Consider the following 12,567-nt stretch of genomic DNA (forward strand, 5'->3'; position numbering starts at 1 on the left):
GCTGAGAATAAGCCAGAGAATGCATGTAAATTTCCAGATACAATGTCTGGGGTGTTGCAGATATTCAATAGCAGGTAGGCTGACCTTCCTTCTTGTTGGTTCATCCCCAACTGCTGTGTCCATGTTCTCTTTTTATATGTGACAGTGACACTCCCCCAGGAAGCATGGGGTTATTCTCTAGCAGAGTCAAGGATTTGAGGCAACCCCTGGCCCCATCCTCCTCCTCCCACTGGCTGGGAACAGATGCTAGGGCACCCAGGTAAGAACTGGGAACACTCAGCCCAGGCTCACTTTCCTCAGTTTCTGCAACGCAGGGAAGCCTGCCACAGGCTGCATGGTTGGTTAGAATGTGCACCAGAAAGGAAGCACTCCTTCCTTGGGTCTGATGTCAGACTTCCTTAGGAACGTGACCTGGAGCCCCTGGGGCTTTGCAGCTATAATTGGCAGACTGAGTAAATGCAGATGGGCCAGGTGGGGAGCGAGGGCGCCAGAGCACAGGTGGCCACTGCCCCCAGCTGCATCTGCCACCAGCTGAAGCTTCCCTAGAGAGTCATCTGCAGGCCCTCCAGGCCCCATCTGTTTGCCACTGTCCAAGATGCAGGCTCCTGGGGCCCTGAGCACCGACTCTATATTGCAAGATGGGCTTCCGTACTGAGCAGACCCATGCAGCCTCCTTCACCTCCTCCCCTCCCATCCCCGACATTTTGCCCAAGCCTGTCTCCCTTCCTGTTCCTTTCTGCCCTCTCCCCCAACTCCTACCCCATCTCCAAAATTAAATTTCCTCTCCGGTCTGCTTTGGAACACTCTCAGCCTTTGTCATTCATGTTTTTGCTGGATCTTAGCTAAGGGCTTGGCAAGGAGGGAAAACTTTCTAGTGGCAAAGGCATAACCCTCCAACAAAAGCAATTTCCCTCTGACTCTCTGGTTGTTAACTTGCGAAGAGAAGTCCATTCCCTGGCAGAGTGAGATGAAGCCCCACATGGCTTCCCTTCTGTTCCCCTTGACTGGGTTTCACTCCAATCAGTGTCCAGGGTTTGCTGAAGTTCAGTCCTGCCCATCAGAAGGCAGGAATTACATGATCATTTATCATAGTGCTTTGAAGTCGAGTGAAATTTTCCTAAACTTTCAAGTGTGTTCCATTGACATCGTCCACCCTGATCGAAGAATGAGGACCATATGTAGGACAGTGGAGAGTCGAAGGGCAATTCATAAACACATAAATTCTATCACCTGGCAGTTCTTGAGTGCTAACTGTGTCAGGCACTGCTGTGAATGAATGAACTCATTTAATCTTTTCTACACCCAAAGAGTTAGGAACTATTAGAATTAGGTACTATCCTGATTTTATTGATGAGGATATTGGAACACAGAAGGATTAGGTAATTTGAACAAGAGCCCAACCCTTGGAAGCAGCAATGTCAGGATTAGAAACCAAGCAGAATGCCTTCAGAGTCAAAACATGTGGCCTCTGCCCTAAGCTGGGCTCTTAACTAGCATTTTTCAAGCTGAGAAACCACTGAGTCTTAGGGTTCCTAAGACAGGAGACTGTCGGGGGTGGCAGGTACCTAGCTGTGGTGCACCCAGTTTCTCAGTCTCCACCCTCCTTCCCACCCCACCTGCCCTCCTTCCGCTTTTCTTTGTTATATACAGTGGACTTCCATGGAAGTCAGCTTGAAAAGAGTATGTAGCTCACCAGGCTGAGTCCTATTAGTCTGGGACAGTTTGGTTGGTGTCTAGCACCTGGCAGGAGATCAGGCTGTGGTAGCTGCCCAACAACTGTTTGTTGAATGAGCAAATGACCCTCCCCAACCCTGCCTTCCCTTCGTCCTTGGAGATGAGGAAATGAGCACAGGGAGGGGAACTGTGTGACCCAGCGGCAGGGTGCCACAAGGCTGGCCTGCGAGTAACACTGACTTTGCCACTCACCGGGGAACTCAGCAGGCCTTGGGGGCCTCATGTGAAAACTCTAGGAGCTGGACTATACAATTTCGGGTTCTTAAGTTTCTATGAGTCAACAGTAAGGATGCCAGAACTGGGAGCCAGTCATGCATCAGAGATGTCAATCACATCTCTTATCTCCAGCAAGGCAATCCTCCTCCCTCCGCAGGGAGTGCACTGGGCATGTTGTTCTGTGTTCTCCCTGGGAGCGCCCCTGGGGAAAAATTAATACTAAACCTCTCAAGGAAAGAAAGAGATGCGTATATAGACAGTGATTTTCAAGCATAAATGGGTCAAGGATGCTGCCTGAGAATGGGACAGTTAAGAAGGTTCTATCTACAGAGATGATGTCAAAGAATGACTGAGGCCAGAAAGTGACAAAGCACCTGCGGGGTGGTGCCCCTGCCCCTCGGTCAGAGGCAATAACAAATGTGGAGACACCCCCGGTCCAACCATGTCCCTCAGGCTGATCCATACGCATTAAAATTCAAATATATCAACACAACCAGCAAGAGTGATAGCAGCCCCTTTCAGAGGCACTGGGATAATTTTAAAATTTCTTTCTTTTACAATATAATTTAAAATGGTATTCTTCCCGTTTTACTTCTGGCTGACAGTCCTGTGTTAGTTTCCTGGGGCTGCTGTAACAAATTACCCCAAACTGGGTGGCTTAAACAACAGACATTTACTCTCTCCAAGTTCTGAAGGCCAGACGTCCCAAATCAGTATCACTGGGCTGAAATCAAGGCCAAGGCCACACCACATCAGGAGGCGCTAGGGGAGGATAGGCTCCTTGCCTCTTCCAGCTCCCCGGGGGTCGCTGGCATTCCTTGGCTTGTGGCTGCAGCTCTGTCACCTGTACCTCCACGATTACATTGCCTCCTAACCCTATGTGTCCAATCTCCCTCCGCCTCCCTTGTAGAAGAGTGCTTATGATTGCATGAAGAGCCCACCCGGATAATCCAGGATAATACCATCTCAGGATCCTTAGTTTAACCCTGTCTTTTACCATGTAAGGTAACAGTCTCAGGTTGTGGGACTTAGGACTGTATATCTTTGGAGAACGTTCTTCAGCTGTGACAGCTCCCACAGGCCAAGAACAAATCACTAGGTGCCAGGCCAATGTAGGACGCAAAAAGCATCCAAAAAGGTTAAAAAAAATGTCAAATACCATCACCCACCTATATATCCAGAGGTGGATGCTAGAGAGGCCAGAGAGGGTCACCAGGATGCCGCTCACTTCCTCCCACCCCCACGGAGGAGAGAGGACCTTCCCCTCTTCCAGGCCATGTAAGGCGCTGCCCGGAACAGAATGCAGCATGGTGACAGTTTTTAATATGACCGCACCCCCCTGGGGTGTGCAGAACACAGACACTGGCACCTCATTCCTGCCTGGGAAACCTTAGGGCAGAAGCTTATGACCACAGGCTTGGGCAGGAAGAGCTGAGGGAAAGGGAGGTGGGCCTGGGCTGAGTGGGGAAGCACTGCTCACAGCCTGTGGAAGCCCCCTCCATACCCAACAGGGCTTCCTGGAGGGGCACTGCCTTCCAACAGAGGGACTGCCATGCAGAGACCCCAAGACTGAGGGGGGAGTCATCGTAAGGACCAGCCAGCAGAACAGCTCTGTCCTCACCACGCGGTCCACAGTCAGAAAGGGCCTCCATGAGAGAGAAGCAGACAGTCACCTAAGATCATGTGCAATCCACTGTCTGATTACATCTGGGTCCTTCAGGAAAGACCTCTTGGTCTCCCTCCACACCTCCCTTGCCCCAGCTCCAGCTCCAGGGAAGCCAGGAGCAGTGTCAGGAAGAAGAAATTGGAGGAAAAATCCCAATGTCAGATCTTGAGCCCACGGCAGATACAGAGCAGGAGAAAAGCTTTAACTTTGGATGAAGTTTCAAGTTTTGATGCATACATTTAATTACAGAAATGCCTAATTTCTGAAATGAGACATCTTGAGATCTAAAGGACCCAGAGACTTTTTTTTTTTAATTTTTATTTATTTATTTATTTATTTATGGCTGTGTTGGGTCTTCGTTTCTGTGCGAGGGCTTTCTCCAGTTGTGGCGAGCGGGGGCCACTCTTCATCGCGGTGCGCGGGCCTCTCACTATCGCAGCTGCTCTTGTTGCGGAGCACAGGCTCCAGACGCGCAGGCTCAGTAATTGTGGCTCACAGGCCCAGTTGCTCCGCGGCATGTGGGATCTTCCCAGACCAGGGCTCGAACCCGTGTCCCCTGCATCGGCAGGCGGACTCTCAACCACTGCGCCACCAGGGAAGCCCCCAGAGACTTATTATTACTGGCAGTGACAAAGTCAGTGGACCTGCCTGAGTTTTCCCCCAGCAATGGGAATGAACTTGCCTACAGAATTACAGAAGGGATTCAACTGCACTAGAGAGAGAGACAAAATAACGCAGTTTTCTGCGTGCACCTTATCAAGTCTAGCCCATTCACCATAATGTTGGATTTCTTTTTACTGTTTGGTCCTCTTTTATTTTTTAGGCCATGGAGCTGGATTTTGCCAGTGATCCTAAGCTTCAGGAGAAGGCCAGCATAGCCATGTGCTTTAGCTAGAGCTGCCCAGGTCTTCCTGTTTTCAAAGACCTACTGCACACATCGCCTTCACAATGTATGTCCTTAGCCATGGATGATTAGGATTTCTGGGTCAGTGGGGAATCCCCACGTTTCCACAATTAGCTGAACCATTGACCTCACTGCTTAAAGAGCTGCAGTTCATTTGGCTTCCAAATGTCATCCCGAGGGCCAATTTCAGTTTCGTTACAGCATTTTTCTTCAGCCTGGGAACAAAGTTTACTGTTTTACTCATTCTTCCCATCCTGGGAAGCCCCATGCCCTTTTAGCATCCTTTGTAGCTCCTCCAAATGTAGTCATCTCTGCATTTATCTGCTCCTAAACGTTAAGCAGCCTGAACAGCTGGAGCAGATAAAGAAAGCCCAGAATGGAATAAAAGAGTTGTATACCACACTTTCCTCTTCTATTTCTCTTCTTTGTAGACTCAGGCAGTGAACCTGAAATTTGAATCATGGTTTCCCAGGATCACTGGTGGATCCGAGAGCATCATGCTTCCTAGTGGCACACGGTCTCCTCAGTATAGGCCAGGACACAGTTGTGAAAATGCAGAAACGGCGTTGGAAAGAAGTCAGAAGGCATGTGGTGCGGTCCTGGCACAGTCCCTTACTGTTTCCATGTCATCTTTCATCTGTGCTATGGGCATATGACAGCCTCATGACCTGTATAATTAGGCTGAGAAAAGCCAATGAAACAAAAATCGTGACAGTGCTGATACACGCATTCAGGAGCGTGAAGATAGCTCAGCATCTATCATTCCAAGGGAGGTGGTGATTGAGGGCTCTGACCCCTCCATAAGGAGGATGATTGGACACACTCATTTAACTCCACTCCTGTCTGTATTCCCAACAAAATGAGGATTCGGAATAAAGTTACTAGGACAAAGAGACTGGGGCAGAAGATAATAAAACAAATACATGCATACATATCTCTGTGTGTGTGTGTGTGTGTGTGTGAGAGAGAGAGAGAGAGAGAGAGAGAGAGAGAGAGAGAGAGAGAGAGATGTTTGTTAAAAGCAGAAGGACAAATGATAACTGGCTCAGAATTTCTAGGCAGAATCACTCTAAGTAAGCAGGCGGGAAGCTGAGAAACAACTCAGTTTGCATCCAGAACCTTCAGAAGCCTCAGGAATTGGTAGCACAGGTGCTTTTAGAAGTGAGGGTAAACAAGGGGCAGAAAAGGAGACAGTTGGTTAAAAGTCTATTTACAAAGCAGTAAGGTGCACAGATCCCCTCCTCAACTCTGCACGGATGGGTGAGTGTCCCTCCCTGCCACCCCCCTCCCCAGAAGATTGGAGTCTTATTCTCTAACGAGGATAAAAACAGAAGATCTACAGACACCAGACCAGTTGAGTACTGGGGTCAGAGTGCTTGGTTGAAAACAGAAGGATTAACTGAAAATCCCCAACCTCCCTCCCTCACTGTACTCCTAAAATGCTGGCATCCAGGGTAACACTCTTCAGACAGGAGACTGGAAGATCTCCTTTGGGAAACACGATCGGCCTGAGATTCAAATGTCCAGTGACATACCACAAATGCCCTTGTGCACATGGTTCCCAGTCTTGATTTTTAGCCCCCTCTAACATCTGGAAACAAACAGCCAAGGATCACAGGACATCTGAGGCAAGTCTCAGATATGAAAGGCAAACTCCAGAACAGACAAACAGAAAAAAGTAACTTGAAGTAAACAGAAACTATGCAAGGACATGAGAATTACTCCCCACCCTTGTCAAAAACAAACTGCCACTGTTACTTTCAGAGAGGTAACAAGAGAGATTACAGCTTAAAACAAGAACAGAATTGTTTCAGGAAGGAAGAAATAACGACATAGGGAGCATACCATATAGCTCAGCCATAAACAGGATTTACACAATCCAAGTGATGTGATCTGCTATGATATCATCAAAGTATGATGCAGCTATACTAGGAGAAGTGAGCAGTGATGGGCAGTAAAACTCTGCCTAATCTTCCACATGGGAAGGTAAGAGCTAATGCTTAAAACTGAAGAAAGAAAAAGATCACATGACGAACAGTAATAGCGAGAGACACGTATGTAAATACGAAAAGAAAAAGTAAAATAACTGAAAGTGACAGCCTTGAGAATGAGGAAGTAGGACAGCTGGGTGTGGTGCTACGGGATTGATCGGCTGATGTTTTTAGTAATGAACTTTGAGAACTGTTTGGCTCTTGAAGCTACGTGTATTGAATTTTTAGAAAAAATAAAAACCAAATTATAAAAGAGCTTAGGCTCTGGCATCAGACTGCCTGGATTAGTAACTGGTTCTCATCCCTGGCTCCTTGTAAGATGTTGGACAATCTACTTAAGCTCTATGTGACTCGATTTATTTCCTCATATGTTTAGAGGGAATCATAGCAGTACTGCCTGATAGAATTGTTGTTAGAGTGAAATGAGGTAATGCGTGTGAAGCCATGGAGCACGGAACCCGGCATGTGGTATGTGCTCAATAAATGTTACCTACTATTGTTTTCATTATTGTGGCTTTCTCACCCCTAAAGATCTGATTGAATTGGTCTGGGGTGTAGCCTAGGTATGGAAAGTTTGAAAAGTTACCCAGATGATACTAACACACAGCAAAGGGAAACCAGTGGTCCACAGCCTAGAGGAAGCCAGCTAGGTGAGCAACATAACTATTGCTAAAAAAAGATGATCCCTGGATGCTTTCTTGTCAGTCATCTCCCTCCAGCCCTATACCGTCCAGAGGATAAAAAGATGGAGTGTTAACCCCACAGTGTCTCTCATTTTACTAAAGAGTAGTTACCCTCCTGGAAAGTTGACTATACACCGAAGTTTTCTAAATTGAACCCATTTGCTCACTGAATTAGATTTGATTTCAGACATAGGAGAATGCTGACCCTAAAATATACTAAGGCTCAAGCTTAAGAATGTAGCAAAAAATTTAAGAGCACACTATTTAAGCATAAAAAACATTATGGAAAATATTAATAACCTCTAAGCTTTGGCGGGAGGTGGTTCAACAAGTGGTATCTTTAGAGCACTTAGGTTGAACCAACAGCAAAAGCTTGGGGAAAAATTCACTTATGTCAGCTTTAGTGATGTACAGGTCTCCCCCACATCTCCTGGTTAAAAATTTCCAATACAACTCAAAACTAGCTTAAGCAAAATAAAGGGAGTATGTAGGCTCAGAAGGCGGGAAGGGATCAGGGATAGAATGAAGGCAAGAGCAGAGGGGACCGGCTCTGGAAGGCCTTGGAGGCCAGCACTGGAATCTGTGGTGCTCGCTGTGTTCCAGGGTCCCCCGGGGACGTGCGGGACACAGCAATGAAAGCAACAATAAAAACCAGAGAGGTACATATATAGTGCACAAAAATTAAAAGACAGCCATGTCAGAGGATGGAGAATCGTTCAGGAGCTGAGGAGGCTGATGAGCTCCAAGGAGGAAGGGACAGAGGTTGGAGGGAAAACCACGGTAAGACTTTGGCTTCCTCTGGGTGAGATGAGAATCCTTTGAAGGGTTTGAGCAGAGCAGTGACAAGGTGTAACTAACGTTTCAAAACACTGTACAGGCAGACAACTAAATGACCTCTTTGCTGCATGGAAAATGGACTGCATCAAGGCAAAGCAGGAGCAGGAGGACAAGGAAAAGGCTACTGTCATTTTCCAGGGGAGACACAATGAAGGTTGAGCCTAAAGTTGTTATGATGGAGATAAGACCCTGTCACATTATCAGGATCAGGTTCCAGTTCAAAGGTGGAGATGAAAGGACGTGCTGACGGATCCCACCTTGGCTGCTACGAGAGAGCGTCATGTTTGATGCCTTGCTACCAGGACTCTCTCCCTCCCCAGCCATCCTCAAGCATGTGTCCATCCATCTTCCATGTCTGCCTGTCTCTTGGCTTCACTCTAATTTTCCACGTGGCAGGAGATAATATGATGTCCAAGAGCCCCAAATCCACACCGTCCCACTTAGCGGCCATGGAAGCTTACTTCCTATTTATATATCAGACCTCAGCAAAGCCCTGTCTGAGTCAAGGATCCAACCCTTGTATCAGTCACTGTTGTCAGGAAGATGGAATATAATGATTGCCCGGGCCTGGGATACACACTTATCTCCGTGGCCAGGGCAGCAGGGCAAGTTACTGAAATCGGGAGTCAGGAAAAGCATTCCAGACAAGCAAAAACCAACTGTTACCACAGTCTAACTCCCCTCCCCCACAACTGAAACCCAAATTATTTTCCCTTTGAGTTTTATCCAACTCCTATGGACCCTGAAGACTCTGCCTTTTCCCTAAACTCAGAGCAGCTTTTATTGGGGCACCTACCTCAAAAGAAATATTTTTCTTTCGCTATCAAACAGTAAATACTCAAATTAAAAGTCACAGTGATTTTAAATCTGGCCTCGGTATCCGACTTAGTTTGTCATTCAAAAGCAGGTGGATTGGGGAGGGGCAAGAGAGAAAGTTCATCTCAAATTGCCAGAAAGATCTTTGATTCCAACCCCACCCCCACCCAGTTTAATTACTGAAAGAGATTTTCTCTCAAATGTTTTCGCAAAGAGCTGCGCGAAGAAGCATTTCCAGTTGGTTCTCTGAGCATCCTGAGATGTTTTAGAGCAATGCCGGCCTGCATTTTTATCATCCCCGGGCCTTTCTGCACTCTTGGTCAGTTAAGGATTCTTGGCCCCAAACCAGCTCCACCACTAATGTTTGTGTGCTTTGGAAGAACTGCTGAAGAGTTGAGGAAACAATCCATGATCTGAAAGAATTTACACATTGTGGTAATGCAGGATTTTGAAAAGCGAGTTTTACAAATGGCAGCGGCCCCTGCGCCCTGTCCACATTAACATCCAGGGACTTCCGTGCAGTCAGGGCCTGAGCACAGAACCCACCACAGCTGCCATGCTCATCCTTCCCCTGGAACACCTGCTCCCACACTTGCTGAGAAAGAACTGATTTATGTTGACAGTTTCTTACCCCAAACAACCCTGGGCTGTTTATAGTACATATCATACACTAGTGAGGTTTTCTTGTTCTTTTTTTTTCCCAGCTCCTCCTTGCCTGCTTTCATTCTTGTCCATCTGCCACCTGGAAGCAGCAAATGCAGCCGCCCCTCTTGCTCTTCTGCATACCAGAGGCAACCATAATATTTACTGTGGCAGTGAGAGGCCTTCCTGCTGTCCTCACAGCTCAGATCGTGGTGAGAGGCAGGGAGAGCCAAATGCGGAACCAGGGCTCTTTCCCAGAGAAGCGTTCTGCTCTGACCCAAACTCCTGGTGTGATCCTGTACAGAAGCCCCCCTCCTTGGCCACCTGGGACACGGTAACAAGGGAACTCCTAGAAGTTTCCCAAAAATGGAACGGTGTCCCTCTAGGTGTTCAAGAAAAAGATTGTTTTTTTGGAAGAGAGTTACAGAAGAGATGAAAACATCTGGTTGAATTTGATGAGTTGTCTTAAAAATAGATTTCATGTACCCCCAGAGACAACAAAGATAATATGTTAGAGGACAGGAAGAAAATAATATAACTTTTATTTATTTATTTGTAAATATAATGTTTGTGAATGTTTTAAAATAAATATATTAGCATAGAAGGCTAAGTATGTCCTTTAAAAATGAATGAATACGCTTAAATTGAAGCTACATGCTCAAATTGTTTTTTATTGCTGACAGTAGATGATCAAAAGAGTTTGGAAACAATTAAATTAGGAGATACTTATGCTCTTTTCTCACTGAAATTCTGTGGTTCTGTGGTTTTATGTCCGAGGACAAAGTCTGCCACGGTAGACCCGATAAAATGAGGTGAAGGCAGACGACTGTTTGTCCAGGGGTTGCCGGATTCCAGCAGCCTTTCTGCCGTCTGAGCCTCTGGGCCCTATCCGCACTCCTGGAGGGAGCGAGAGTGTGAGCAGCTCTCGGGGAGGACGTGAGGGAGGTTTCAGGCCCGGGGCACACGATGGGCCTGGCTGCTGCCCCATGGTGCCATCTGGGGCCCCCTCCCTTGTGCAGGTTCAATGTCACCAGGCATTGGGACCAGGCTTCTGGTCTTTACAGACTGTGTCACCAAATGGCACCATCTTCTCCTAGTTCTGTTTAGGTGGTTTTCTGTCCGATGCAGACCATGTCGTCCAGCTTTAGACTGGAAAAGTCTGTCTCTTGATCATCTGCTCCAAGTCTGACCACTCTGTCGTTCTTTGCTTGGGATTTAATATATGATTTTTTAAATCTTTTCACTTTTCTTTACTCCTTTCCCATTCGACTTTTCTCATGCACTTGTTCATCATTTTCCTTCTTTCTGTTACTCAATTTCACCTTTGTCTTCTCTTGTAAGGATCTGTGGCCAAGTCCCTTCAGGCAGCTCAGACTGCCAGAGCCCCATGCCGTTTGGTAATCATTTTGTAAAGACTGTATATGGGGTCCAAACCTTCACTTCCACTGCTCCCCATTCCCTTCAGTGCGCCTAACCTCTCCTCCTGGAAAACCCCCCTGCCTGGAAAATTCCGATTTTTTTTTTTTTTAAACACAGTTTAGATGTCATCTATTCCAAAAGCCCTCCCTGTTCCTTATACACCATTCAAACAAGCTAATCAATCCCTTCATTGTATTTTCTACACACACTTCTTTTTTATAATTGAGATATAATTGACATATATTACATTAGTTTCAGGTATACAACATAATGATTTGATATTTGTGTATATTGTAAAATGATCACAATAAGTCTAGTTAACATCCATCACCACACATAGTTACAAAATTTTTTTTCATGTGATGAGAACTTTTTTTTTTTTTTTTTTGCTTCATTGGGCTGCTGCGCTTGGGCTTTCTCCAGTTGCAGCAAGCGGGAGCCACTCTTCTTTGCAGTGTGCGGGCTTCTCATTGTGGTGGCTTCTCTTGTTGTGGAGCACAGGCTCTAGGTGCGCGGGCTTCAGTAGTTGTGGCACGTGGGCTCAGTAGTTGTGGCTTGCGGGCTCTAGGGCGCAGGCTCACTAGTTGTGGTGCACGGGCTTAGTTGCTCCGCGGCATGTGGGATCTTCCCGGACCAGGGCTCAAACCCGTGTCCCCTGCGTTGGCAGGTGGATTCTTAATCACTGCGCCACCAGGGAAGCCCTGTGATGAGAACTTTTAAGATCTACTCTCTTAGCAACTTTCAAATACACAATACATATTATTAACTATAGTCACCATGCTGTACATTACACCCCATGACATTTATTTTATAACTGGAAGTTGTAACTTTTGAGCACCTTCTGCACACACTCCTTTCATGGCACCAATGACACCTGTCTCCCTCCCCCTGCTAGTCTGTAAACTCATCCAAGGTCAAGGCTGGAGCCCTGCCCGGCAGCTTCTAGCACAGTGCCTGGTACAAAGTAGGCTCTTAAGAAATGGAGGGAACGAAGGGAGAATATCTGAAGCCAACTCCTCTTGGCTTCCCTGTTGATCCACCAGAATGTGGCCAACTGCAGAGGGAACAACAGCAAAGCTACTACTTATTCCATGTGCTTTCAGTGGGAAACCAATGACATGTAACTGGCTGAGTGGAGACCACCAGATCAGTTAATCATCCACTCTATTCACAAAGAAGCAGCCCCTTCTCCTACACACGTTGATGAGTATATTCCAGGCTAAATGACAGCACCTTACTTGCCAGGCTCTTACTGTTAGATTGTTTCTTAAGTTCATTTTCTGTCTTTTAATCACAGTTTATGCATGACTGTTCCTGGACTTTGAGGATTCAGACTTTGCACCAGGAACACTGCCATTTTCTTGTTCCTGGAAATTCACTGGAAATTTTCCAGTCGCCAAAAGGTTGAATCTAACTGAAACACAACTTTCCACGAATACAATTTTCTTCTCCAACAAAAAATATCATTTTTTTAAAAAAAATCACCAAATTGAAAACAAGAATGCAGTTTACTAACTTTGATGACTAACTTCGTCATCTGACCCGTCATCCACAGCCAGGAAAGATCACATACATTTTCTTTTATATCTTTTATATCTGAATTCCACCTGGCTTTCTCTCTCTCTCTCTCTCTCTCTCTCTCTCTCTCTCTCTCTCTCT

This window comes from Physeter macrocephalus, chromosome 20 (assembly GCF_002837175.3).
Source record: "Physeter macrocephalus isolate SW-GA chromosome 20, ASM283717v5, whole genome shotgun sequence".
NCBI lineage: Eukaryota > Metazoa > Chordata > Mammalia > Artiodactyla > Physeteridae > Physeter > Physeter macrocephalus.